Genomic DNA, 23,482 nt, shown 5'->3' with positions numbered 1-23,482 from the left:
AAAGGTAACAAGGTTTGAGGCTTTCAGGGGGATTTCAGTTCAGCTGCAGGCTCACAGCCAGCTGGCTCTTCTTCCTCTGAGCATTATCATCAGGCTGTGCCTGTGAAGGGTGGAGGGGGGCTTGAAAGAGAGATATTTGGACATGGAAAAATATTTGAATGACACCAAGAATAAGGCAGAGGCTGACATGGTAGAGGAGGGTTCACAGTTGCAGAGGACAGAATCACAGCTGAAGGTGGACGGTGGAGTACCTTCACAGAGCAGTCCTTACAGTTACGGAGTGGTCAGGCTGTCCAGGAGGTCCCTGTGCAGGGCCAAGGCGCTCAGCACCCTGGATGCAGGGGCCAGTTGAGCTGTATTTAGTTAGATGACAGCTGGTTCCCCAGGAGGCTCTAGGCTGGGCAAGTCCTTGGCTCAGGAAGCTTTGAAAAGAGGAGGGCTGGAGGTTGGAAGGGCATACCAGAGAGGGGGTGGGGAGAGGGAGGAAGAGACAGACAGACAGACAGACAGATAGATAGATAGATAGATAGATAAATAAATAAATAGATAGATAGAGAAGAGGGGTGGGGGCAGAACACAAGCAGGTGGGGAGATGCAAGTGGGGGTTCCCCGCCAACTAAATTATCATGCGCTGGCTTTAACGTTGGGGGAGGGGCTCAGGAGGCTGCCAACTTTGATCTCACTTTTTGGACAGATCTTTACCACTTCTTATAGCCGCCACCCAAACCCTAGAGAGTCAGAGCGCTCTGATAGAACTGTGAGGCGTATACTGCGGGAGCCAGGGTGACACCCGAGGGGGTGTGCGGGGAGGGCGCAGGCGTGCCAGGGAGGACAGAAGCGTCTTTCTTTGCCTCTTCCTGTGAGGCAGGATCCAGGCCCAGGCAGCGGCAGCGGCTGGCCTTACATCGCACCCACCACCCAGCCCCGTGCCAAGCACACACAACCGGATGAATGGTGTCAGTATGTGAACGCAGAGTGTGAGCCTCTGGATCCTTCTAGAGTACTGGTAACCTACAGCGCTCACCTTTAGGATCTGGAGCTTAACTGAACGCATTTGCTCTGCAGGATGGGTCTACTGTCTGTGGTGCTCTCTGTCAGGACACCAGGTGACTTCCTGAGCTCGGGGTAAAGAAAGGCCCTCCAGGGGACCCAGCAGGGGAGGGCGGCAAAGGAGAGCAACCGCCCTTGGCTGCAGAGGGGAGGCTCCGGCTGACCTAGGCTGCAGTCTGAGGCCTTGATCCGTTGTTATGTTACCAACTTGTTCGCTAGCGTCAAGTTTATTTTGCAGGAGACCCATCCTATACCTCATCTATCCCCTCCCAGGGGGAAAATGAAATAGAATCTAGATACTAGATTTCTGAGAGGCTGTGGTGCCTGTCTGGCCTTTGATATCCTTTCTGGGGTCCTTTGGGAGCCCATCTCTGTGGCTTGTCTCTCCCTCCCACGCTTCTCTCCTGAGGAAGCCCCTCCACTTCTCCTTGGCTTAGTTTTGGAAGTGTGTCTACTCTATACCACCTGAGAGGAAGGCCTTTTCCACGGAGGAGTAACGCCTTTCTTTCCCTTGCGCGTGGAGCGGTCAGACCGAATTCTCACGTGGGTGTGGGCAGAGACACCGCGCCTCCTTAAGAAAACCTCTCCGCTGGTTCTCAGGACCTCCCAGCCGCACATCTTTCTTCTTCGGTTCTGTCGGAAGGGACCACATCTCCCTGAAAGCCGGCGGCCTGTGCCCTGCCACTCTCAGCGGTGGGAATGGCTGTCTTTCTCATGTCCTTTCCTAACCATTTCCCAAAATGCTCTCCCTTCCTGCTGGGTGTTTTGGGACACGGAAGCCAGTGTGTGGGGCATGGGATTTCCTTTTTCTGTGAGAAGTTGGGAACAGCCTCGGTGTCTCAAGCCACACACTGGCTTGATGCAGCAGGCCGAGTTGGCTAGGGGACCCGGGCAGCTTTGTGCGACCTCAGGGGCGGGTCTCGGAAGGAGGGGCTTGGCCGGGATCTGCGCGCTCCCAAGCAGCAACAGCCGCGAGGCTGTCTGGGGATCAAACTCTGCGGCGCTCCAGGGGCTGCCGCCGCCCTAGCCCAGCGTTGGAGGCCGGGGCAGAGCTGCGGAGAAGCATCGGGCCGCTCTGTGCCCGCGCCCCACCCGCGCCCCAAGCCCCGCGCCCTGCAGCCCAGCTCCGGCCGCGCCCCTCTGGGACAGGCTCAAAGGCGACGGGGCGGGGGCCGGGGAGGAGGCAGCGTTCCTGCAAATCACATGATTTTCCCGCTTATATAAATCACAGCTTGTTTTTCTCAACTGGCTGCAGGCTTAAAGGTGCAGTGTCTTCTTTCTTTCCCAAGGGCAGGGGCTCCCTTGGGTGCCTTTGACCGTTGGCATGCTGGCCCGGAGTGGCTTCAGCTAGGGACTTGTCACAGTTCAGGGTTACACTTGGCCCCTTTTCCCTGTTTGGGATATGTCTTTGGTCTGGGGACCAGAGAATAGCAAGGAAACAGTATCACCAAGTCAGAAACGCTGGCGGGACTAGGGCTGCCCTTCAGAGGTGGCTCAGCACCTCCGCGGACAGCAGTGTCCCAGAGCAACCGGCTGACGCCTGGGATGTCTGTTTTGGACCCTGAGCTGAGGGCCTAAGAGGGAACTGGCCTGTAGGAGAATTCTGGTAGTCAGGCCACTAAGGCAGGTGCTTACTTCTGGTCAGCCCTGGCTGTTTGAGACCAAACCATGTGAAAAGAGAAACCCACATCAATGTAGGCACTGTGGGGAGAACAGCTTTCACCCTCAAGTGCTTTTCTATTTGTGATGAGGCCTGCAGACTCTGAGGCAGGAGCGGGACCAGGGGCACAGGCAGCTTCAATGTTTGTTCCTGGCTAAACAGAAGAAAGTCACAGGCAGTTCGTAACTACGTGGGCATGAATAGTTGGATAATGAGTCCTGCAGGCTTTAGGAAGAGTGCTCCTCTGCAGGCCCTGGCTAGGTGGGGGGAGGAAGGGGCGTGGTCTTGGGGGATGGATAGAGCGGTCTTTTTCTCTTATTGAGAAATTAGGAAGTGGGGATTGAGGCTGGAACTCTGTAAGGTAACCACTCACTCAAAAATGCAGCGAATGTGGGCTGAGCGTGAGCTGTGAAGGCAGAGGGAGCAAGCCCCCCAGGCCAACGGGAATGCAGGTCAATGGTATTTCTGAGGACTGGCAATCCCGCAGCAGGGTGTTTTAGGAGAACGGGAGGCCCCGGGGAGGCTGTTTGGAGGAGGGCCTCCCTGCTGGTACTTTAGGAGAGGTAGGGGCAGACTTAGAGGAAATATAAAAGTGTTAGAGTGGTTGTGTGTTTGGGGAAGGAGAAAATGGCTCCAAGTGATGACGAGTGTTGGAGGGGAAGTGGGTATGAGGGAATGTGCGGTATGGGGGAGAAGAGGCAGGCACTCTACCCGGTGTTTGTCTAGACACTGGGCTCAAGCACAAATGCCCAGGGGCCTGGAAGCCAGGGAAGAGACTCTGAATAGAAGGAAGATGCCACAGGAGGAGGACAGGCTGCTGCACATCTTCTGGGAATCAGCTGCAGAGGAGAGAGTGAGAGGGAGGTTGGGGAAGACCAGGCTGGCAAGGCTGTGAGGTCCTGTGCCCTTGCAGGTAGCCCAGCGGACCAGTGGCGGGGGGAGGGGGGGTGTCCTTCCTGCCAGGTTGTTTCTTCTCTCTGAACCAGACAGCAGAGCAGTCTCATTTGGAGAATAAAGCTTAGATGAAATGCTTGAAGGCTCCCACCCTGCCTGCTTACAGGCAGGAAACAAATGTCCTCTCCCTCCACACTGCACTGCCATCCAGAGCCTCTAATTTTTTATATTTACATTTATTTTTTTTAGACAGGGTTTCTCTGTGTAGATCTGGCTGTCCTGTAACTCGCTCTATAGACCAGGCTGGCCTCAAACTCACAGAGAACTACCTGCCTTTGCCTCCCAAAATGCTGGGATTACAGGTGTGAGCTACCGTGCCTGGCCCTACCTCTGCTTGTTTTAAAGAAATTAAAATTTTAAAACTTCAGTATGGCAGTGTCTTGCCTGCATGTATGTCTGTTCTGTGTGCATCCCTGGTGCCGGAGACGGCTGCACGGTGTTCAGCTCCTCAGAACTGGACTTCCAGATGGCTGTGAGCCGCCCTGCGGCTGCCGGGAACTGAACAGAGTCCTCTGGAACTCAGCGGTGTTCTAACCAAGAGTCTCTCTCAGCCCCTCTTTAGAAACAGCCTCCGGAATTTACCTACTTTCTGTTTAACGAAAGGTTGGTTTTCTTTTCATTACTCCTCTTCCTCCTCGTCATTTCCTCCTTCTTCTTCTGGAAAAGATACAAAGAAGTCCTGTTCCTGTGACATCTGAACTGGAAATGCCCTCTGCTATAAAGGAAGGAAACAATAAACTTGTTTCCTAAGGGCCTTCTCGTGAAGACAATTGTTACCTGATTTGACTCTTCTGGCCCTTCAAGTTTCAGGAGAGCAGCTGCCCTCACGGTGGACAAAAGGGTTGTCAAGAGTGTCGCTATTTTGTTGAAGAACCAATGCCCTTCCGCCTTCACCTTTGGAAGTTTTATGTAGTAGTCAACAGTATACATTTGGTGTAAATAGTTATACATTGGGTGTAAGCAGTGCAGTTCTGGCTTCAGTGGGGTGGGAGGTTCTGGGTCGCAGTTACCCGTCTTTGCTTCTACTGGTGGCCAGGGGCCAGGTAAAGAAATGGGGCTTGGCTTCTGGGGTCATTCAACACCTGGAGAGCCCTTGGCTCTGAGTGCAGCTTCCTCCTTCTCCTCTCAGACAGGGTTGCTGGCCCGAGGAGGCACTCACAGATCTTTAGGTGCCCATTGGTGGGAGCCGAGTTTGCTCTTGCTACAGTGCCAGCAGTTCAGTCTCCTGGGCTGCAGTGGAGTGGACCCTGAACCAACTGAGCTAGATCAGAAACACCAGGCAGGAGAGCAGGCTCTGCTCTGCGAGATGACAGCAGGCCAGAGGGCAGAGGCACCCTGGAACCACCCTGGCGGGCTCACTCTGTGAATATGTTTTGAGCCCCCATTTCCTGTTTGAAAACATTTCTTTTTTAAAAACATTTAAAAAGATTTATTATTATTATTATTATTATTATTATTATTATTAATACAATGTTCTGCCTCCTTGTGTACCTGCACAACAGAAGAAGGCACCAGATATCATTATGGATGGTTATGAGCCATCATGTGGGTGCTGGGAATTGAACTCAGGTCCTCTGGAAGAGCAGCCAGTGCTCTCAACCTCTAAGCCATCTCTCAAACCTGTTGAAGACATTTCTTTAAAAGTAAACTTTTTCAGTGAAAGCTTATGTGTGAGTGGAGGCTGCAGCTGGGTGGAGAGCTCTGTCCTGGTGGGTCCGAGGTCCTGGATTTGCTCTTCACTGCCTCCACTCACCCGGTACACAGGAGAAGCTCATGCCTTTTAAAAGTAAATGATTTAAAGTAAACAGCTAAAAAGATCTGCAGTGTTATCATTTGTGCTAACACACATGTGAAAAAAAAAACAGCTAGCAAGGGAATTAGGAAAAAGTCTATGTGCAGTAACTTTTGTTTTGAGACAGGGTTTCTCATAATTGATGGTTGTGAGCCACCATGTGGTCTCTGGGAATTGAACTCAGGACCTTCAGAAGAGCAGTGAGTGCTCTTAAGCTCTGAGCCATCTCCAGCCCTGTCAGTAACTTTTTAATTTTTGTTTTTCTGATTGAACTCAGAGCCTTATTCGTGGAAGATGAATGACCCAGCATCCCAGCCCCTGGCTTATTTTTATCTTTTTTTTTTTTTTTAAGATACGGTTTCTCTATGTAGCTCTGGCTGTACTGGAACTTGCTCTGTAGACCAGGCTGGCCTTGAACTCTTAGAGATCCACCTGCCTCTGTCTCTCTGGTGCTAGGATCAAAGGTGTGCGCCACCATGCCTAGCTGCCCTGGGCTCATTTCTTTGGGAAATCGGGATCACACTGCTTCTCAGGCTGCTCTGAGCCCCTGCGCTCCCATGCATGGCCCACTTGACCCAGCCTTCCAAATAGCTGGGACTTGCCATACATCATGGTGCCTAAGGTACACAGACATTTCATTTAAAAGACTGAATCATGGGACTGGAGAGGTGGCTCAGCAGTGGAGAATGCTCAGTGCTCCTCTAGAGTGCGGGCTCGGAAGACAGGTGAGGCGGCCGACAACTGCTTGCACTTTAGAGGATCTGATGCCCTATTCTAACTTAGGTGTGAAGGTACACACATTTGCACATACACACAGACATACATGCATACACAAATGATAGATACATCTTTAAAAAGAAAGCATATAAACACCATAAAAAGCCATATTGTCAACCCAGCTAAATGTTTTTCTTGCAGGTCCCTCTAACACCTCCCCTGAGGTGCCTGGCTCCATAGGTGTTTCCCTTTCTGGTGTTTTGGGTGTCTTTACTGTATAAGTTTTTTGGACACTTACATCTCTTTCTGTATATGACATTTCTCAGAGTCTCCACGTTAGACTTTCAGAGCCAGCTGACTTTCACTGCTGAGTAAACCCTGAAGAGACCACAACTTAAGTATTCATTTTCTGGTTAGTGTCCATCAAAGTCTGCCAGTTTTCTCCCTGTTGCAAAGACTGCAAACATTCCTCAAACATTTCTTGATGTATACATGCAAGGGTCTCTTAGGAACTTTCAACAGGACCCTGATTCTGGGATTACTCCTCAAAGTGGTGGTTCAAATTGATGCCCTTTCCTGCGGTTACTCCCACCAGCCTGAGGTACTGTCAAACCTTTTACTCTTTGTGAATCTAGTGTGAAGTGCTTTCTTTCTGTTTCCATTTCTCTGGTGATAAGTAAGATTAGCATTTTTTCACACATTTTGCCCATGCAGGGTTCTTCTATGAGAATTGCTGTTATCACATTTTTCTTGTTGGACTGCTTTGGGGTTGGGGATTTATCTCAGTGGTAGGGAGGGTACTTGCCCAGCTAGCATAGCACAAGGTTTCAGGTTCAGTCCTCAGCTGGTGATAGGGAGGGACAGAGATGGGGGGTGGTCAGAAATTACAGAAAGACAACAACAAAACAACAACAACAATAAAATCAAAATCGAGGCAGCTGTTAAGACACAGTCAATGTTCTTTCCTTAATGGACGTTATATGTTTGACATATATCTTTTCTTCTCTATTTTCCTCTGTGTGTGTGTGTGTGTGTGTGTGTGTGTGTATCCCATCCAGATCCTCACACATGTCTGACAAGCATTCTGCCACAGAGCTGTGTCTTTTTTTTTTTTTTTAATTTATTTAGTATACATACACGTACAGGCCAGAAGAGGGCACCAGATCTCATTATAGATGGTTGTGAGCCACCATGTGGTTGCTGGGAATTGAACTCAAGACCTCTGGAGAAGCAGCCAGTCCTCTTAACCTCTGAGCCATCCCTCCAGCCCCCCAGAACTGTGTCTTATGCCAGGGATTGAACATAGGATCTTGTATGTGCAAAGTAGTAGATAATATTGCCACTGAGCTGCACCCCTAGCCGTATTTGTACTTTTTAGAAAATTGGGACAGGATCCAAAATTACTCTGTAGCCGAGGCAGGCCTTGAACTCAGAATCAAGTCTTTGCCACCAGCCCTGGCTTTTCACTCATTAAATTAAACAGGCAATATTGGCTGAGAGGGGCTGATGTAATGAGGTTGAATTTTGTAGTTGACTTTCTCACGTTGATTTATCTGTGTGTGTGATGATAACTTGGGGCAGTTGGTTTTTCCTTCTTCCATAGAGGTCCCCAGAACTGAACTCAAGTAGTCAAGGGTGGAGCAAGTACCTTTACCAACTCCTAGCTCTGGAATTTCCCCACCTCTTCAGACAGGGGGCTGTCTAACTCGGCCTGCCAGGCCAGGCTGGCTTCAGACTGTGTAGTTGAAGCTGAGGATTTGAGCTCCTGGTCCTCCCACTGCAACTCCTGTGGCACCACACCCAGTGTGTGCTGCGCTGGGCAGCCCACCCAGGACTCAGTGACTGCTCCACTCGTGCTGCTGACCGAGATCAGCTGTGTATTTGAGTTTCTGACTCTGCTTCTTGCTTAGATCACCCGCCCGACAGTGGCATACAGGGTGGTTGATTCTCCACGCTCCTGCCAACTCTTGGCATTGTTGATTGATTTTTGTTAATCTGATGGATGGAAATGGCTTCTCACTGCTTTGTCTTTATGAGTATGCCTGAGTATATTTTCGCAGGCCATTGGCCTTTTCTGTTTTCATAATTTATTTTCCTATTGGATAGTTCGTGTTTTCTGAATTATTTTTTCCTAATTGATTTATAAAAGTTTTCTGAATATTAATGAAATGTATTGGGGCTGGGAATGTAGCACAGTTGGCTGCAGCTCTGGCTGCCCTCCCCAGTACCGAATAAAACAGACATGGTAGCACATGCCTGAAGCCCCGGCAGTAAGGAGGAGGAAGTGGAAGAACATGAGGTATTGCTACATAGTGAGTTTAAGGCTAGGGTGGGCTATGTGAGCTCCTGTCTCAACAATAAGACACATGCACCCCAAAGCAAAATAAACAAAAGAAACATACCACTTTTTTTCTTTGCCATTTATGCCTGTGCTTTATGTAGACCCTTCTGGCAGCTCATGGATGCGTGGTGGGATTGGGAAGACCTCAGGGTCCACAGCACACTGACCCTCCTGGCCTGTGAGTGCTTGGCCGCACTGAACACTAAGCTGTAGTGCAAAGCTGCGACCAGAGGCCATGGGCACAGCTGGTGCAGGAACGGTGCTGTTCTGTGCAAACAGAGCAACCGAGACAGGGAGGGAAGGTGTGTGCACATGAAGACAGACTGTAGAAATGGAACCTGGAGAGAAAGCTTGAATTTGTATGATGGAATGTGACCATGTGATCGACATCCTCATTCTCATTTCTTTCCTTTCTTTTTCTTTCTTTTTTTTTAGATAGGGTTTTTCTATGTATCCCTGGCTGTCCTGGAACTCACTCTGTAGACCAGACCAGCCTCAAACTCACAGAAATCCTCCTGCCTCTGCCTCCCAAGTGCTGGGATTAAAGACGTGCACCACTGTGCCCTACTCATTGTTGTTTATTAGTGTTATCTGGTTAAGCCTCACGTGTCTTGGGTGCCATTCTGAGGCTTCAGCGTGTCCCTGGCACACACCTGAGGGGTAGGTGCTAATAGAGCAGGACTCAGAAGCTTTCAAATGTGTTGTGTTGCTCCAGGGCACACGGGTGTGAGTGCCTAGGGCACTCCTCATTCTCCAGCCAAGCTCACTCTCGTACTTGGTGGCTCCACCATGACTAAACTGTATCAGGGGAGGGTTGGGGTTTCATAAAGATTTATCAGGAAGACCTTCTCACAAGAGGATGCAATTAGGACATGTTTAAACAGATTGCCATCTCAGCAGTGAAAATTTTCATTTCTGTGTTTTAATGTCAGTAATTGGCATAAGTGGTCCTTCTTGGAGAACACAGGTAAATGAGCAGTGATTAGAATTCTATTGAAAATAAGAAAAAATAAAGGAATAGTCTTAATAGGTTCATGTGTGAATGCTCAGCAGAGAGGCCAAGCAGAATCCCGTCCCCCCTTTGCCCTTGGCAGTCCTGGGTGACATTAAACTTTCTTTGCTCATTCAGTCAATAGCTGTCTTCCTAAGTATGCATTTTGTTTAGAGCTGGGACTGGTGAGCAGACCCATGTGCTGCCGCCACGGAGTCTTTAGTTTGGGAGAATAATAAGGCAACAAGCAAGATATTTAAGCACTTGCCTCGAACACTGTGAAGGCCGCTTACAAGTGAAGTCTGTGACTCAGTGCTGTGGGGACGGGTTTTAGTTGGGGAGGGGCAGTTAGCAAATACAGTTTGTAGATGACTAGGTACTAACATTTATTTATTTAGAAAAATTCTAAGCCAGGATCTCATATAGCCCAGTTTGAACTCAAACATGTGACACAGCCAAGAGTAACTATTCTTTCCTTCCTTCCTTCCTTCCTTCCTTCCTTCCTTCCTTCCTTCCTTCTTTTTTTTAAAGTTTTTTTTCATGTATAAATGTGTTTATCTGTGCGTGTATTTGCATGCACCAGTGAGTGGAATGTCCAAGGAAGCTGGAAGAGGGCACCAGATCCTCTGGAGCTGGAGTTAGCAGCTGACAGCGAGCTGCCTGACATAGGCACTGGGAACAGAAGGCAGGTCCTAAGGACGAGCAGTGTGAGCTGTTAATCACGGAGCCAGCTCCAGCCTCAACCTTGCATTTTCCATCTTCCTGCCTCTGCCTCCCAAATGATAGGACTACAGATGTAAATGCGTATTTGAGGTTTTATGTGATGCTATTCATACTAGAAAAGCTATATCCTCTCACCTAACACTTAAAAAATACTTCCTATAATTAGCCCCTATCTACATAGCTTTCTATCAGAAGAGAAACAGTATATGAAGAAGAAAAGGATCATGTGAATGGTGCCCCCCCCCCCTTTGTAGAGGAATTTTAATTCAGAACATGGCTGCTCTGGCAAGAAATCACATCCAAAAATCTTTTAGGTCTGTGTAACCTGGCTGGAATACAAACATGCTTTTAATCCAGGAGACAGAGGCAAGCAGATCTGAGTTCAAGGACAGAGCAAGTTTCAGGTAAAGAAAAGTTTAGGTCCAGGCACGGTGGTACATGCCTTTAATCCCAAGATAAGGTTTTCCACCTCTGAGATTTACTGCTGAATAAGCTCACCCTTTCTTGTTCTTGCTGAGCTCTGGACTGGCTGGTTCAATTCAGCTGTTCTGGCTCAAACTTCTCTCCCAACTAACCTATTTCAACATGGCTTCTCTCTCTGCCTCTGGATTGTTCTGCTTGGCCTCAAACTATCTCCAGCAATCTTTTCTTATCTCCTGGCAACAAAGGTAAAGTTAGTTTGTAGAAGGAAGCACCCACATTTGAAAGTGATGCCTAACTGAGTGGCAGAAACAATGACAAATCAGAGAAAGACTTGAAAAAATAGGATACCCCTAACTCTCATGAGAAGAGAGAGGAAAGGGAAGCTACTTAAGGGGCAGTGCAGGGAGTAAAGAGGCAGTTTTACCAGGAGAGAAATAGAGAGACCGGTTGCAGGGAGAGAACTCAAGTGAAGAGTGAATGAGCCAGAGAATGAGAAGGAGCCAGAAGATTAGAAAAGATTGCTGGAGATAGTTTGAGGCCAAGCAGAACAAGTCAGAGGCAGAGAGAGAAGCCATGTTGAATAAGACAGCTGGGAGAGGAGTTTGAGCCAGAACAGCTGAATTGAACCAGCCAGCCCTGAGCTCAGTAAAAACAAGGAAGGGTGAGCTTATTCAGCAGTAAATCTCAGAAGTGGAAACCATTCTAGGCCTAGGATAGATTGTAGGAGGCTAGAAGCTTCCAGGACCAGGCCTAGGTTAGCAGATGAGGTAGTGAGCCTGTGAGATAAAGCTGAAACAGGTGAACTGAACTTCGTTTTAACACCCCCCCCCCCCCCCCCCCCCATGCCCCCCAGGCTGGCCTGGAATTCTAGATCCTGCTGCCTCTGTAATCCCAGTGGTGGGATTATAGGTGTCCACCACTACACCTGGCTGTTTTCAAGTATTTGTAATTGTTGTTTTAACCTGGTGGTGGTGGCAACATGCCTTTTATCCCAGCACTCAGCTCTCCTCGACAGACGGATCTCTGGGTTCCAGATCAGCCTGGTCTACCGAGCTAGTTCTAGGACAGCCAGGACTATACACAAAAACCCTGTTTCAAAAAACCAAAACAACCCAAAACCCAACCAACCAACCACTCAGTCAGTCAGTTAATCAATCAATCAATCAATCAATCAATCAATCAATCAATCAATCACACAAAGAAACAACCTCCATATGAACAAGCCTAAGAGGTAAACAGTGAGTTAGTTTCCAGGTCTATGTAAATCCTTATTCTGCACTCATTTCGGGTCCCTTTATTTACTTCAAGGGGTCCTCCTTCCTCTTTTTCCAGTTTTCTAGTAGTTCTTAATGCTGCCCCTTTCTCTTCCCACATTTCTTCTCAAGCACAGTTGAAGCTTACAGGCATCTGGTCGCCTTTGGGGGAGGAGTCGTGTTACAGGAGAGAGAATAGAGAAAACCAGAACCAGTTAGGGCCCTGCCTTCTTTAAACTGGTGTTTGGGTCCACCTGGTGGTCACGGGAGCCGCAGCACAAACAAGGCCTCGCTGGCACCCCTCCGTGGCAAGCGCTGGAAATCCTTCGTTCTTAGAATCAGACACAGCCCAAGCTGAGCCCGGCAGCATCTCCGCAAGCTTGGCACGCTCAGAGTCTGCCTGCGGGTCATGTAAGAGTTAGGGTAACCCCAAATACGAAAACCCAGGGTGGAGTGGAGCACGCGGGAAACGTTGTGTATTCTCATTTAAAAGAAATCTTTATCTTGGGTCTTGGAAGGTAGAGTTTCTTTCGAGACCCTGGTGCAGACCCCAAACACCGCAAAACAAAACGGTAAACAAGACGAAATGTAAAGCAAAAACAAAACAAAGGAACAATTTTGATCCAGAATCCGAGCCTTTCAGGGATGGAGCCCCAGATGTCAGAAAAGGCGTCCGATTTCCTGGAACTGGAGTTACAGATGGTTGTGAGCTGCCGTGGGGGAGCTGGGAGCCAGACTCCAGTCCTCTCGAAGGACAGCAGCAGCTCTTTTTTTTTTTTTTTAATTTTTTTATTTATTTATACAGAGTTCTGCTTACATGTACACCTGCATGACACAAGAGGACACCAGATCTCATTACAGATGGTTGTGAGCCACCATGTGGTTGCTGGGAATTGAACTCAGGACCTTTGGAAGGGCAGATCAATCCTCTTAACCTCTGAGCCATCTCTCCAGCCCCCAGCAGCAGCTCTTAACGGCTGAGCTATCTTCCCAGCCCCTCCTTCCTTTCCTCCTCCCTCCCCTTCCCTCTCCCACTCATGAGACTCAGGCTCACTCCTACTTTCAGGCAGGCAGGGAACTCACTCTGTAATCCAGACTGTCCTCCAATCTAGTTAGTCAAGGACAGCCTTGAACTTGAATTTGTGACCTTCCTGCCTCCACTTCCCGAGGCCTCCAGGTGTGTGACCACCACTCCTGGTTTATGTGGTGCTGGGCATCCAGCTGGGGTCTTTGTGCACGGTAGACAAGTATTCCATCAGCCAGGCTGCATCACCAGTTCTAGATTTGTGATGATTCGTAGCAGCGAGGAGACACGGATGTTCTCAGCAGACGGCTCTAACGCCTCAGCAAACAGGGCTTGGGTCCCAAGGCGACTAGTGAAATGGGAAAGCAGTCCCTGGGAACGTCAGAGAATTCGGGATGGGGTAGGCAGTGTGAGAGGAGGGGAGAATCTGGGCTCCTGTCGCCCAGGTGTCTGGTTGGGATGCTGGAGGAGCAGAGCGGAGAGGAGAGAGCACAGTGGACCCTGTGAGTGCGTGTCAGGCAGGGCCTGGCTTCACAGTGTGTGTGGAGGAGCGCGGAGCTCCGGGCGAACTCTGGCAGGCAGCGGAAGAAGGGATCCAGGAGCAGAGGGGAGGGACTCCAGCCAGCCTAGGGGCGTGGTCTGCAGGCTAAAGGGTGGGGCTTGTACTCTCTGGGTGCTGGACTGGATCAACTTGTCTCTTTGAGAGCTCACGTTTGGAGGAAGCGGCGCCTTCACTGTGCGCTGGCCTGGCCGGGTCTCCATCCGCTGTCCTTCACCGACCTGCTCTAACTGCATTGGACCACGGCCCCACTCACGCTTGGTTCTTCTCTCCTTTGTCAGCTCCCTTTCCCACCTATTACTAACTTGACAGCCTGGCGGTCGCGGCTTTAGGATGGGGATTTTCAGCTGTAGAAGTGTCCCTACTCATGTCCATCCAGCCAGAAGCGTAGACACATCTGTACTGGAAGTTTTGGTTGTACTGTGTGGATATGTGTCTGTTGCAGGCCCAAGCGTGGGAGGCGGGAATGCTTTGTCCGTAGCTGACAGCAGCCTCGTGAGAGGGCGCATGAGCCTTGTCGACAGGAAACTGTCTAGTCTTGTGTGGAGGGGGAGTGGGGCTGAAAAACGTCCTTGTGTGTACTTTAAGAAGGTATAAATAGGAGCCTACAGACACAGAGAAATTGCTTTGCATCGCAACGCTTTGCATCAATTCGCATCGCTCCTAGAGAGAAAAAGATCTGTAGAACTCTTCTTGCTGATGCTCGTGAATCTTGTCTCAGCTGAATCCCGCTGCTGTTGTTGCTGGACCCTGTTGCTGCTTTTGCTATTGCTGGATTGCTGGTTTGCTGTTTTGACTGGACTGCTGGTATCCTGATGACAGAGCGCAACTGCCCCAAGAAAGTACTTCTAAAAAGGTCCAAATCCCCCGTCCCTATTAACCTTCTTTCGGTCCTACCTGGTGTTGAGGTGTTGGAAGGGACCGGGGTGGAGAAGGAAGAGATATAAGGAACCCCAAATAAAGTAGGTTTAAGCAAGTCAAGTCAAAGCCAGCACGCACCGGCATACATTCCTTTCCACAGTCTCAGAAAATCCCCTTCTTTCAGTCAAGATGATTCAACGTGTTTCAAACCCCCCCCCGTGTGTGTGTGTGTGTGTGTGTGTGTGTGTGTGTGTGTGTGTAGCTGCATGTGCACATCTCACCTCTGTAGCCACTCTGTAGGTGCCGGGGGCCTGAACTCACGCCTCAAGCTTGAACAGAGGCACCTTATCAAGTGAGCCATTTCCTCAACCCCACACTGGCTTTGTTTTGTTTTGTTAAGATTTATTTTGTAATCACATGTATGGTGTTTTGCCAGCATGAATGCTTGTGCACCACAAGTGTGTGTGGTCAGGGACTGCTGAGAGCCACCCTGTGGGTGCTGGCAACTGAAGACAGCCCTCTGCAGACTCTCCACCCAGTTTTTCTTTTTTTTTAACTTTCTGAATTATTTTAGCTCTTACTTTAGTTTTGTGCATTGATTTTGAGTCCACTGCAAGTCCTCTAAGCCTGTTATGGCAGAAGGGGCTTGTTTTACCTTTGCTTCCTCTCTGATACATAACCACAGGTCCTGTATCTATACAGATGCCCAGAGAATACCTGATTACAGAGAAAGCCATAGGAAGTAGCTTAAATGGGGGCAATGTATCATAAGTTATGAAATTATCTTATAGCAATTAATATGACCCCCAAACTGCTACAAAGGGTGAAATTAAAACTCCCACTAGGTGATGGGTGTGGTGACACACTTGTAATCTTTGCACTGAGAGGATGAGGCAGGAGGATTGCTGTGAGTTCAAGGTCACTCTATATTTCTTAGTAAATCCATGTTTCAAAAACCATAACTAAAACCACTCCTGCCCCCCTGAAGTACTTGGTGAAGAGGTTCTGGAAAGCACTGGGGAAAACGGAATAGTTTTCTGAGGGACAGTTTGGGTACCAGAAAAATGGGACGAGAAGATAAGGATGAGATGTCAGGACTGGACTTGAAGAAAGTCTTAGAGTGAAGGATTTTATTGCGTGAGGTAGGTAAAGATTTATTTTTGTCTGTCTGTGTGCATGTGTCTGTGCAGGGTCATGCACACGTGTTTGCAGAAGCCAGAAGAGGCACCAGATCTCTTGGAGGCAGTCACAGGCAGTTCCAGGATGCCCAGCTTGTTACACAGGGGCTGGATCCGGACTGAGCAAGTCATCAGGTTTAGTGGCAAATGCCTTTAACTCTGTCTTGCCGACCCCACTGTTAGTCTCTTCAATGAAGAAGCAAGGCAGCCATTGAAATCATTGCCTGACCCAAGGAACAGAGGAGCAGTGCTCCTGGGTTCCAGGCCTGTGGACCCTGTGGGAACTGGAGGATACTTGTGACTAGAAACAAAAGGCAGCTGTGAAGAACAAGCTTGTGTTTAGTAGTTTTGCTGATGGCCATCTTCATGAAAGCCAGCCAGCTGCCCCACCTTCCCCTACTTTGGAACAGAGCAGACAGCCCACTCATGGGTGGGAAGTGGTGACAGACAGAATAGCAGCCCCAGAGGGGTCCACATTTTAGTCCTTAGGATCTGAGACTATGTTAAATCACAGACTTTGCAGGAGGAATTAAGATTGTAAACTTGAAAATAGGGAGATTATCCTGGATTATCAAGGTGGTAAGACTGTAGAGGAGGAGGAGAGAGTCCAGGCTTGAGCCAGTCTTGAACTCTAGTTTTTACATCTTTTATAGACCATATTTATTTTAATCTTAAGATTAAATTTTGTTCCTTTTGTTTTGTCCCCCCCCCCCCTTTTTTTTTTTTACACAGTCTGTCTATGTCGCCCTTTGTATTTTGGAACTCTCTATGTAAACCAGGCTGGCCTTGAACAGACTAGGAAGCCATCCCTCCAAACCCTCCTGAACTCTGATTTTGAGGAAGGAGGGTGGGTCTCCTCAGCTCCTGGGAACAGCTAATGATGTCATCAAGGAATTGAGGATGTGTCCCTATGTCCCTCTAGGGTGTGAGTCCTGTCAACAGTCTGAAAGAGCAAGGAACCTCTTCTCCTCAAGAACCCGCAGGAAGGCCAGCCTTGCTCACCCACACCTTGACACTAGCCTGGCGAGGCCTACAGAAACAGAAGTTGGTTTGAGTTGCTAAGTCTGTGGTCATCAGGGTTAGAGAAGCAGAGGGCTGACTGCTTAGCCAAGCAAACCTCCCCTGAGGACCCATGGAGGCCTTGCTTCTTTCTCTAGAATTCACATATCAGGGGAGAGGAGACACAAGGGGACTGGATAATGGGTACCAGGGCCAAAAATGCTGAAAGGAATAGGTTCTGGTTCTCTGCAACACACAAAGTTCCAAATAACTTCCTAAATGGAAAGCCGCAAACCAAAGTAAGGTTTAGGAAGGGAAGTGTTGCATCATCACGTGCTGCATTCATGTACTGAGTTATCACACTCTGCCTATACATAATGTACAATTCAAATGATTGGTCTAGCACTGCAAAAATGAGCAAAAGGGAAAAGTTCACACACACACACTCACTCACACACACACCTTTGTAAGCCCATAAGGGCACAGTCCATGCACTGGAGCAGAAACTTTTGTTGGTGGAAAGACAGAAGGCCATGCCCAGAGGAGATGAGAAGTAACGGGAGATGACTTGGTTAATGCTCTGCCATCCCAGCACGCTGTCACAGGGCCTGGGAGGCCACTTAGCTGGGCTACCCTGAACTAACTCAACTTTAATGAGCTGGATTTCCCGGACTCTCAGACGTTTCAGATGGCCCTGGAGTGAGGCCACACTGTGAGGTGCGACAGTCAGTCTTCATTAGATAGTGACTGATATTCGTGATTCAGGGGCCATTCAGAGGAGGCGCCGATTTTTGCACCAGAGTATGCACGGGCAGGAAACAGAAACACATGGTTATTCTTAGTGGATTAACTTTACAAAAAAGTTGTCTATGACGCTTTTGGAGATCACTAGCATTACGAAGACTTCTGATTGCTTCTTCGAGAGGGGTGTGCCAGCTGCTGAGGTGGTCAGAGTAGCCACATTAAAAAGAAAAAGAAAACACGACAGGCATGGGTGGAGTAACGCTTGCTTTTAATCCTGGTACTCAGGAGACAGAGGAAGGTAGATGTCTGTGAGTTCAAAGTTAGCCTGGTCTCTGTAACAAGTTCCAGGACAGCCAGGGCTGGACAGCTAGACTCTGTCTCAAAAACATTTACTTTTCCCCTAGCTAGTATAGATAGTAGTAGGTTCTTTTTAGTGTGTGTCTATGGCATTTATGAGGACAGCTTGTGGGAGTTGGTAGCCTCCATCCATTATGTACGTCTGAGGGATTGAACTCGGCATCAGGCCTCGTGGCACCCAACATTACTGTGGCTGACTGTGTCTCTGGCTCCACAGAGCAGGAGGTTTCCACACAGCTTTCTCAGACGTCCTCAGTTACAGGTAACCCTCCTTTCTTGCTCCAGTTTTTCTTATCCTCCTCACTTCAACCTTCCCAACCCCGTCTTCCCACCTCCTACCCACAATGCACTCTTGTTTTACTATACCCTTCCACTTTGCTCTTCTCTCCTTTCCCCCTCCCCAAGTCTTCCTTCTTGCTTCCTGGCTGTCATAGGCCTGCCCGTGTTTCTTGTTGATGGAATGTGGACTTTAGATTAGTAAAGCCGTTGAATGCTTTAAGCAGGGGTTTTAATGGGCCATTCCAGTAGGAGCAGGAAGGACAGCAGTGCTGAGAGCCTTGTAGGCTATCATGCTCCAGCTCAAGAGGTTTCAGAGAAGAATATTTGGTAAGTGGCTTAGAGACTGTTCTTATGCCGTTTTGGTGAACAATGTGTCTGCTTTTTGCCCTTGTCCAAAAAGTCTACCTGAGGCTAAATTGAAGAGCTTTAGATTAATGGCATTGGCAGAGGAGATGTCAGAAGAGTGTAGTTATATTAGTGGCCAGTTTTATGCAGATCTATAATGAAAAGGAGCAAGCTGAGCAAGGAAAAATTACAAAATGTGCAGCATGAGGAGAAAAGGGGGCACCAGGAAGTGGAAGGGGCTGAGTCCAGTGCTCAAAGAGGTGAAGAAAAGCCTGATGCTAAATGGGATAAAGGGGTGATGGCCTCAGTGTAGGACTCCACCTAAGCTTCCAACTTGAGGACAGGAACAAAGAGCAGCTTAGGTCCAGGCGTGGCGGCTCATGTCTTTTATCCAGCACTCTGGAGGCAGAGGCAGGTGGATTTCTAAGTTCAAGGCCAGCCTGGGCTGCAGAGTTCCAGGATAGCCACACTTAGGCAATGAAGGAAACCATTGAGAACAGAAAGCTGATAGAAATGTATTTGAAGGTGGGGTCATGTTCCAGACTCTATAACCAGAAGAACTTGGCAGGTTTAGCCACATGGTTCTGGCTTTAGAGTCAAGGATAGAAGAAAGATTTATAGAATCTTTCTCTGCAGCTAAGGAAAGCCACTGAGGCCAGGTGTATGTTAGGTCCCTGCAGAGAGGCTATTTTGTGAAGCTGTAAAAGTAAAACCTGGATTTTGTTGTAGACCCCAAGATGTTGGCAATGCCAGAGTCATGGAACGCTTGCCGAGTAGAGCTGCTAACTGGGTGTGGAAATAGCCCAAGAGAGTGAAGTGTTATAGTAACAAAGCTGAAAATAGTTGGAGCTCTGAAGAGCGCTTTGACATCAGACAGTCACGCAGAATTGGGAGCCCAGCTGGTTTCTGGTCTTGCTTTGGTTTTAGTATTTCCACACTGTGCTCATCTTTTTAAGATGTGTTTATTATTTATGTAGTATTTTGCCTACAGGCCAGAAGAGGGCATCAGATCTCACAGATGGTTGTTACCCACATGGTTGTTGGGAATTGAACTCAGGACCTCTGGAAGAGCAGCCAGTTAACTGTCTTTCCAACTCACCTCACTGTGCTCTCTTTTGCAATGGTAATGCATATCATCCGCCATTGTATCTTGGAAGTATGTAATCTGCTTTTTATTTTGTTTGTACAAAGGATTACAGTTAAGAGATTGCATGAGTCTTCAGAAAGACTTTGTTTTGAATTTTTAAACAGTGTTGAGCTGTGATAGACTATGTGACTTTTGAAGTTGGACTGAATGCATGTTTTGCATTATGATCTGGCTCAAGCCTATGGGGGCCAGGGAGCGGAATGTGGTGGCTTGAATAGGTATGGCCCCCACAGACTCATAGATTTGAATACGTACGTGGTCATTAGGGAGTGGAGAGACTTGACAGGGATTAGGAGGTGTGGCCTTGTTGGAGGAGTACTGGGTGTGGACTTTCTTGTTTCAAATGCTCTAGCTAGGCCCAGGGTCTCTCTCCCTTCTTGCTGCCTGTGGATCTGGATGTAGAACTCTCAGCTACCTTTACCTGCCATGATGACAATGGACTAAACCTCTGGAACTGTAAGCAAGCCCCAGTGAAATGTTTTCCTTTATAAGAGTTGATGTGCTCATGTGTCTCTTCACAGCAATAGAACACTGAGACACTGGCTTTGAGGCCCTTCCTAAGGGCCAGGGTGGACTTTAGGAGGTGGGAGAGGAAGACATAGGTGGGCTGCCCTTGAGGCTGGTCCCACAGCTTTGCCCACTAAGAGAAGGCCTTATTCTGTCTGGGAGGCTCAGGGTGACTCAGAACATAGTGAGAGTGAACCCGTGTGCCCAGCGTGTTCACTCAAGCCTGGAGCTTCTGAGGTTTGATAGGTGATGCAGAGGTTAGTGGGTCTGTCAACTTGGCAGAATCTAGAGTCTTCTGGGGTGGAGTGGGGCTCTGGGAACTGTCTTAAGTTTCTTTTCTATGGTGGGGAGGAGACTCCATGACCAAGGCAACATACAGAAGCAAGAGCTCATTGGAGTTTATAGTTTCAGAGGATGAGTCCTTCATTATGGCAGGGGGCATGGCAGCAGGCAGGTGGGCATGAGAACACAGCAGGAGCTGAGAACTTACACAAGTGTGAGCCAGAGAGGGAAAGGGAGAGTGAGGGGGAGAGAGAGAGAGAGCACGCTACCTGGGCCTGGCGTGCACTTCTGAAACCTCAAAACCCACTCCAAGTTACTCACTTCCTCCAACAAGGCTACACTTCCTAATGCTTCCTAACAGATCCACCAATTGGGGATCAAGTATATACATATATGAGCATGTGGGGGCCATTCTCATTCAAACCACCACATGCTTATATGTCTCTGTGTGTGTGTGTGTGTGTGTGTGATTATGTTGATTATAAGATTACATCCATTAATTGTAGGCAGGAACTCCTTTCCCCCTAAGTTGTTTATGTCAGAGATGTTACCATGACAATGGGAAGAAGTGAGGTGAGTCAGCCCAAGAAACAAGTGCTGACTACTGTCTTCTGGTTATATTTAGTTTCACACCGTAGGTTTGCCTTTTCCTTGTTTCCTGGTGTCACAGTTTCTAAGAGTAAAAACGTTATTTTCTTACATTATAAAAATATGTGGGTGAAACAAAGACATCTTCAGGGAAGATAAACATGTAACAAAACTGGTTCTGAAACACTGGCATGTCCGCCAGAGAGGACTGCAGATTGTTTCCACTGTAGCTTCTGAGGTGCAGCTGGGCTGACTTCCAGTTTGTAGTTTGCCTTCTAGGTTCTCAACCATGTTATTCCAAAGCTTACTCATTCATATATATGTAAATGTGTGTACAAATATATATATATACATACATGCACACTTGCACACGTACATGCACAAGTAAATCTGAAGGGTCCAGATTCACTTGATATAAACTCATGACTATAAGTTGTTTGAAATTGATGTATACATTTTAGGATATATAGATTGGTGTAATGTTTTTGGATGTATTTCTTTAAGTTAGTATTAAAAAAATTGTGAAAACAGAGCACGGTGGCCTATGCCAGCACTCAACACTTGGGAAACTAAGGCAGAAGGATTTTGAGCTTAAGACAGCCCGACCAAAATAAAACGGTCAAATCCTTACAAGGGCAGAAATTTGACAACGTGTAAGAAAAGTACACACCATTTACCCTTTAACCCGCTAACCTCACTTTTAATGATTTACCCACAGTTCCAGAGGACAGGGAGTGTAGGGCAGTTCTAGAACACCTGCTTCCTGTGCGGTAGACAGGGTGTTAGATCTCCAAGGGAAAAACAAGACAGACAAACAAGCGTGTGGCAACATGTGACAGTGTTGTTTGTGTGTTTGTAGGTTACAAAATTCTTAGTTGCACTCTGGTCAAATGCTGACAGAAGTTTGGAGAGGGAAAGAGTTCTGTTCTTGGTCCCAGAGGTGTCAGTCCGTCACGGAGGCTCGGCAGAGCACATCCAGGCAGCCGAGAAACAATGCAGCAAAAGGGAGAGACCTGGGCAAGGACCCGCTCCCAGTGAGCTACTTCCTCCAATCAGGGGCTAAGCCTTCCATACCTCCGCCTTCCACAGTCCCGCCTCTATGGCTCCGCCTTCCATAGCCCCGATTACTGTAGCTCCGCCTTCCATAGCTCTGCCACCACCCAAGAGTCTATCTAGATTGGTCATCAGTGGATTAAACCACTGGTTTCTCAGGGCCTTTGTGATGGCTCTCTGGAAATTCCCTTCACGTACTCCCACTGGCGTGCTTTATTAATCTGGCAGGCGTTTTTCAATCCAGTTGTACTAACAAGCCAGATTATCACACAGAGGGAATTTCATACATATAATAGAGCATCAGATAGCTTTTATAGAGTGGTTTTCTATAAAAGCAAAAAGTCAAAGAGAATATATTAGTATGCTGCTTTTTGGATAAAAAGAATGCCTACTTTTCATAAAAAGATACATTGGATACACACACACACACCACCGCCACCACCACTACCCTCCAAAAAAAAAAAAAAAAAAAAAACAATAAGCCAGGCGGTGGTGGTGCACGCCTTTACTCCCAACACTCCAACACTCAGGAGGCAGAGGCAGGTGGACTCTGAGTTCGAGGTCAGCAGTCTGGTTTACAGAGCGAGTTCTAGAACAGCCAGAGCTGCGAAACAGAAACTGTCTTTTAAAAAAAAAAAAAAAAAAAAAAAAAGATTGGCAATGCACTACATTCATGGATTTAATGAGAACTGCACAATATGGTGTGTGTTGCAGAGCCAAGTATTTAAGGCAGAGAAGAACAAAAAATAAAATCAATGTAGTGATGCCATCCTCTGTAATAGTGTTTTGAGAAAGTGACCAAAATCCAGGTAAATTCCAAATTTAAGTATAAGAGTGTATTGGCTCACTTTACTGGAAGTCTAGTATCAAACCTAGCATTTTGAGACGTGTGTAGTTCCCTCTGCTCAGACTATCAGGACTTGGTCTGTTGTTTCCTAGTTTGCTTTCTTTAGCTGGAGCTACAACAGGTCCTTTTCTCTATGGTCTCTAGCACCTGAACCACTGGAGGGAGACCGTCTCTTTCTAAATAGCTTTTCCAACAAGTGTCTCCTGGAAGATTCTCACTGGCTAGGTCTGGGCAAAGGCTTCCAGTGGGAGTCTGCAGATTATTGCTGGGGAGAAAGTTCCTAAGAGAGATGAAGAGGAACCAAAAATGTAGCTGTCTTATTCTGTAACACTCATTATATCATAGGACTGGATACTGTTTAAAAAAAAAAGTTCTTTTTTTTCTAAATGAGACAGGTTTTATGTAGCTAGGTTATTCCTGAACTCCTGATCCTCCTGCCTCAGCTCTGCAGGTGCATCCCACCAGGCCTGCTCTCTTATCTTTCTGATGGGGTCATCCATGTTGACTCCTTCCCATCTTTACTCGTGGGTGATTTTCAAGGTCTGGCTTCATTCAAACTACATCTGTGGCTTCCAAGTTTTAAAGGAAGCCACACATCCTTAACTCCTGGTCGGTTCCTCTTCTAGTATCTGCGTAATCCACCCTAACTATGTACCATCAAGGCCTAGCTTAGCTTGTTCCACCTCTAATTCTCTCATTTTCCCTTCCTAAACTCTGGTCCTGTATTCCTGTACCGGTTCCCCGCTGAACAGACTTCTGAAACTTCACAGCTGAAAAGCTGTGTTCCTCAACCCAGAAAACTCACACG

The sequence above is a fragment of the Psammomys obesus genome, unplaced genomic scaffold (genome assembly GCF_907164565.1).
Source record: "Psammomys obesus unplaced genomic scaffold, mPsaObe1.curated_primary_1811, whole genome shotgun sequence".
In the NCBI taxonomy this organism is placed as follows: domain Eukaryota; kingdom Metazoa; phylum Chordata; class Mammalia; order Rodentia; family Muridae; genus Psammomys; species Psammomys obesus.
The sequence above is the reverse complement of the archived record's forward strand: the minus strand, read 5'-3'. Positions refer to the sequence as shown.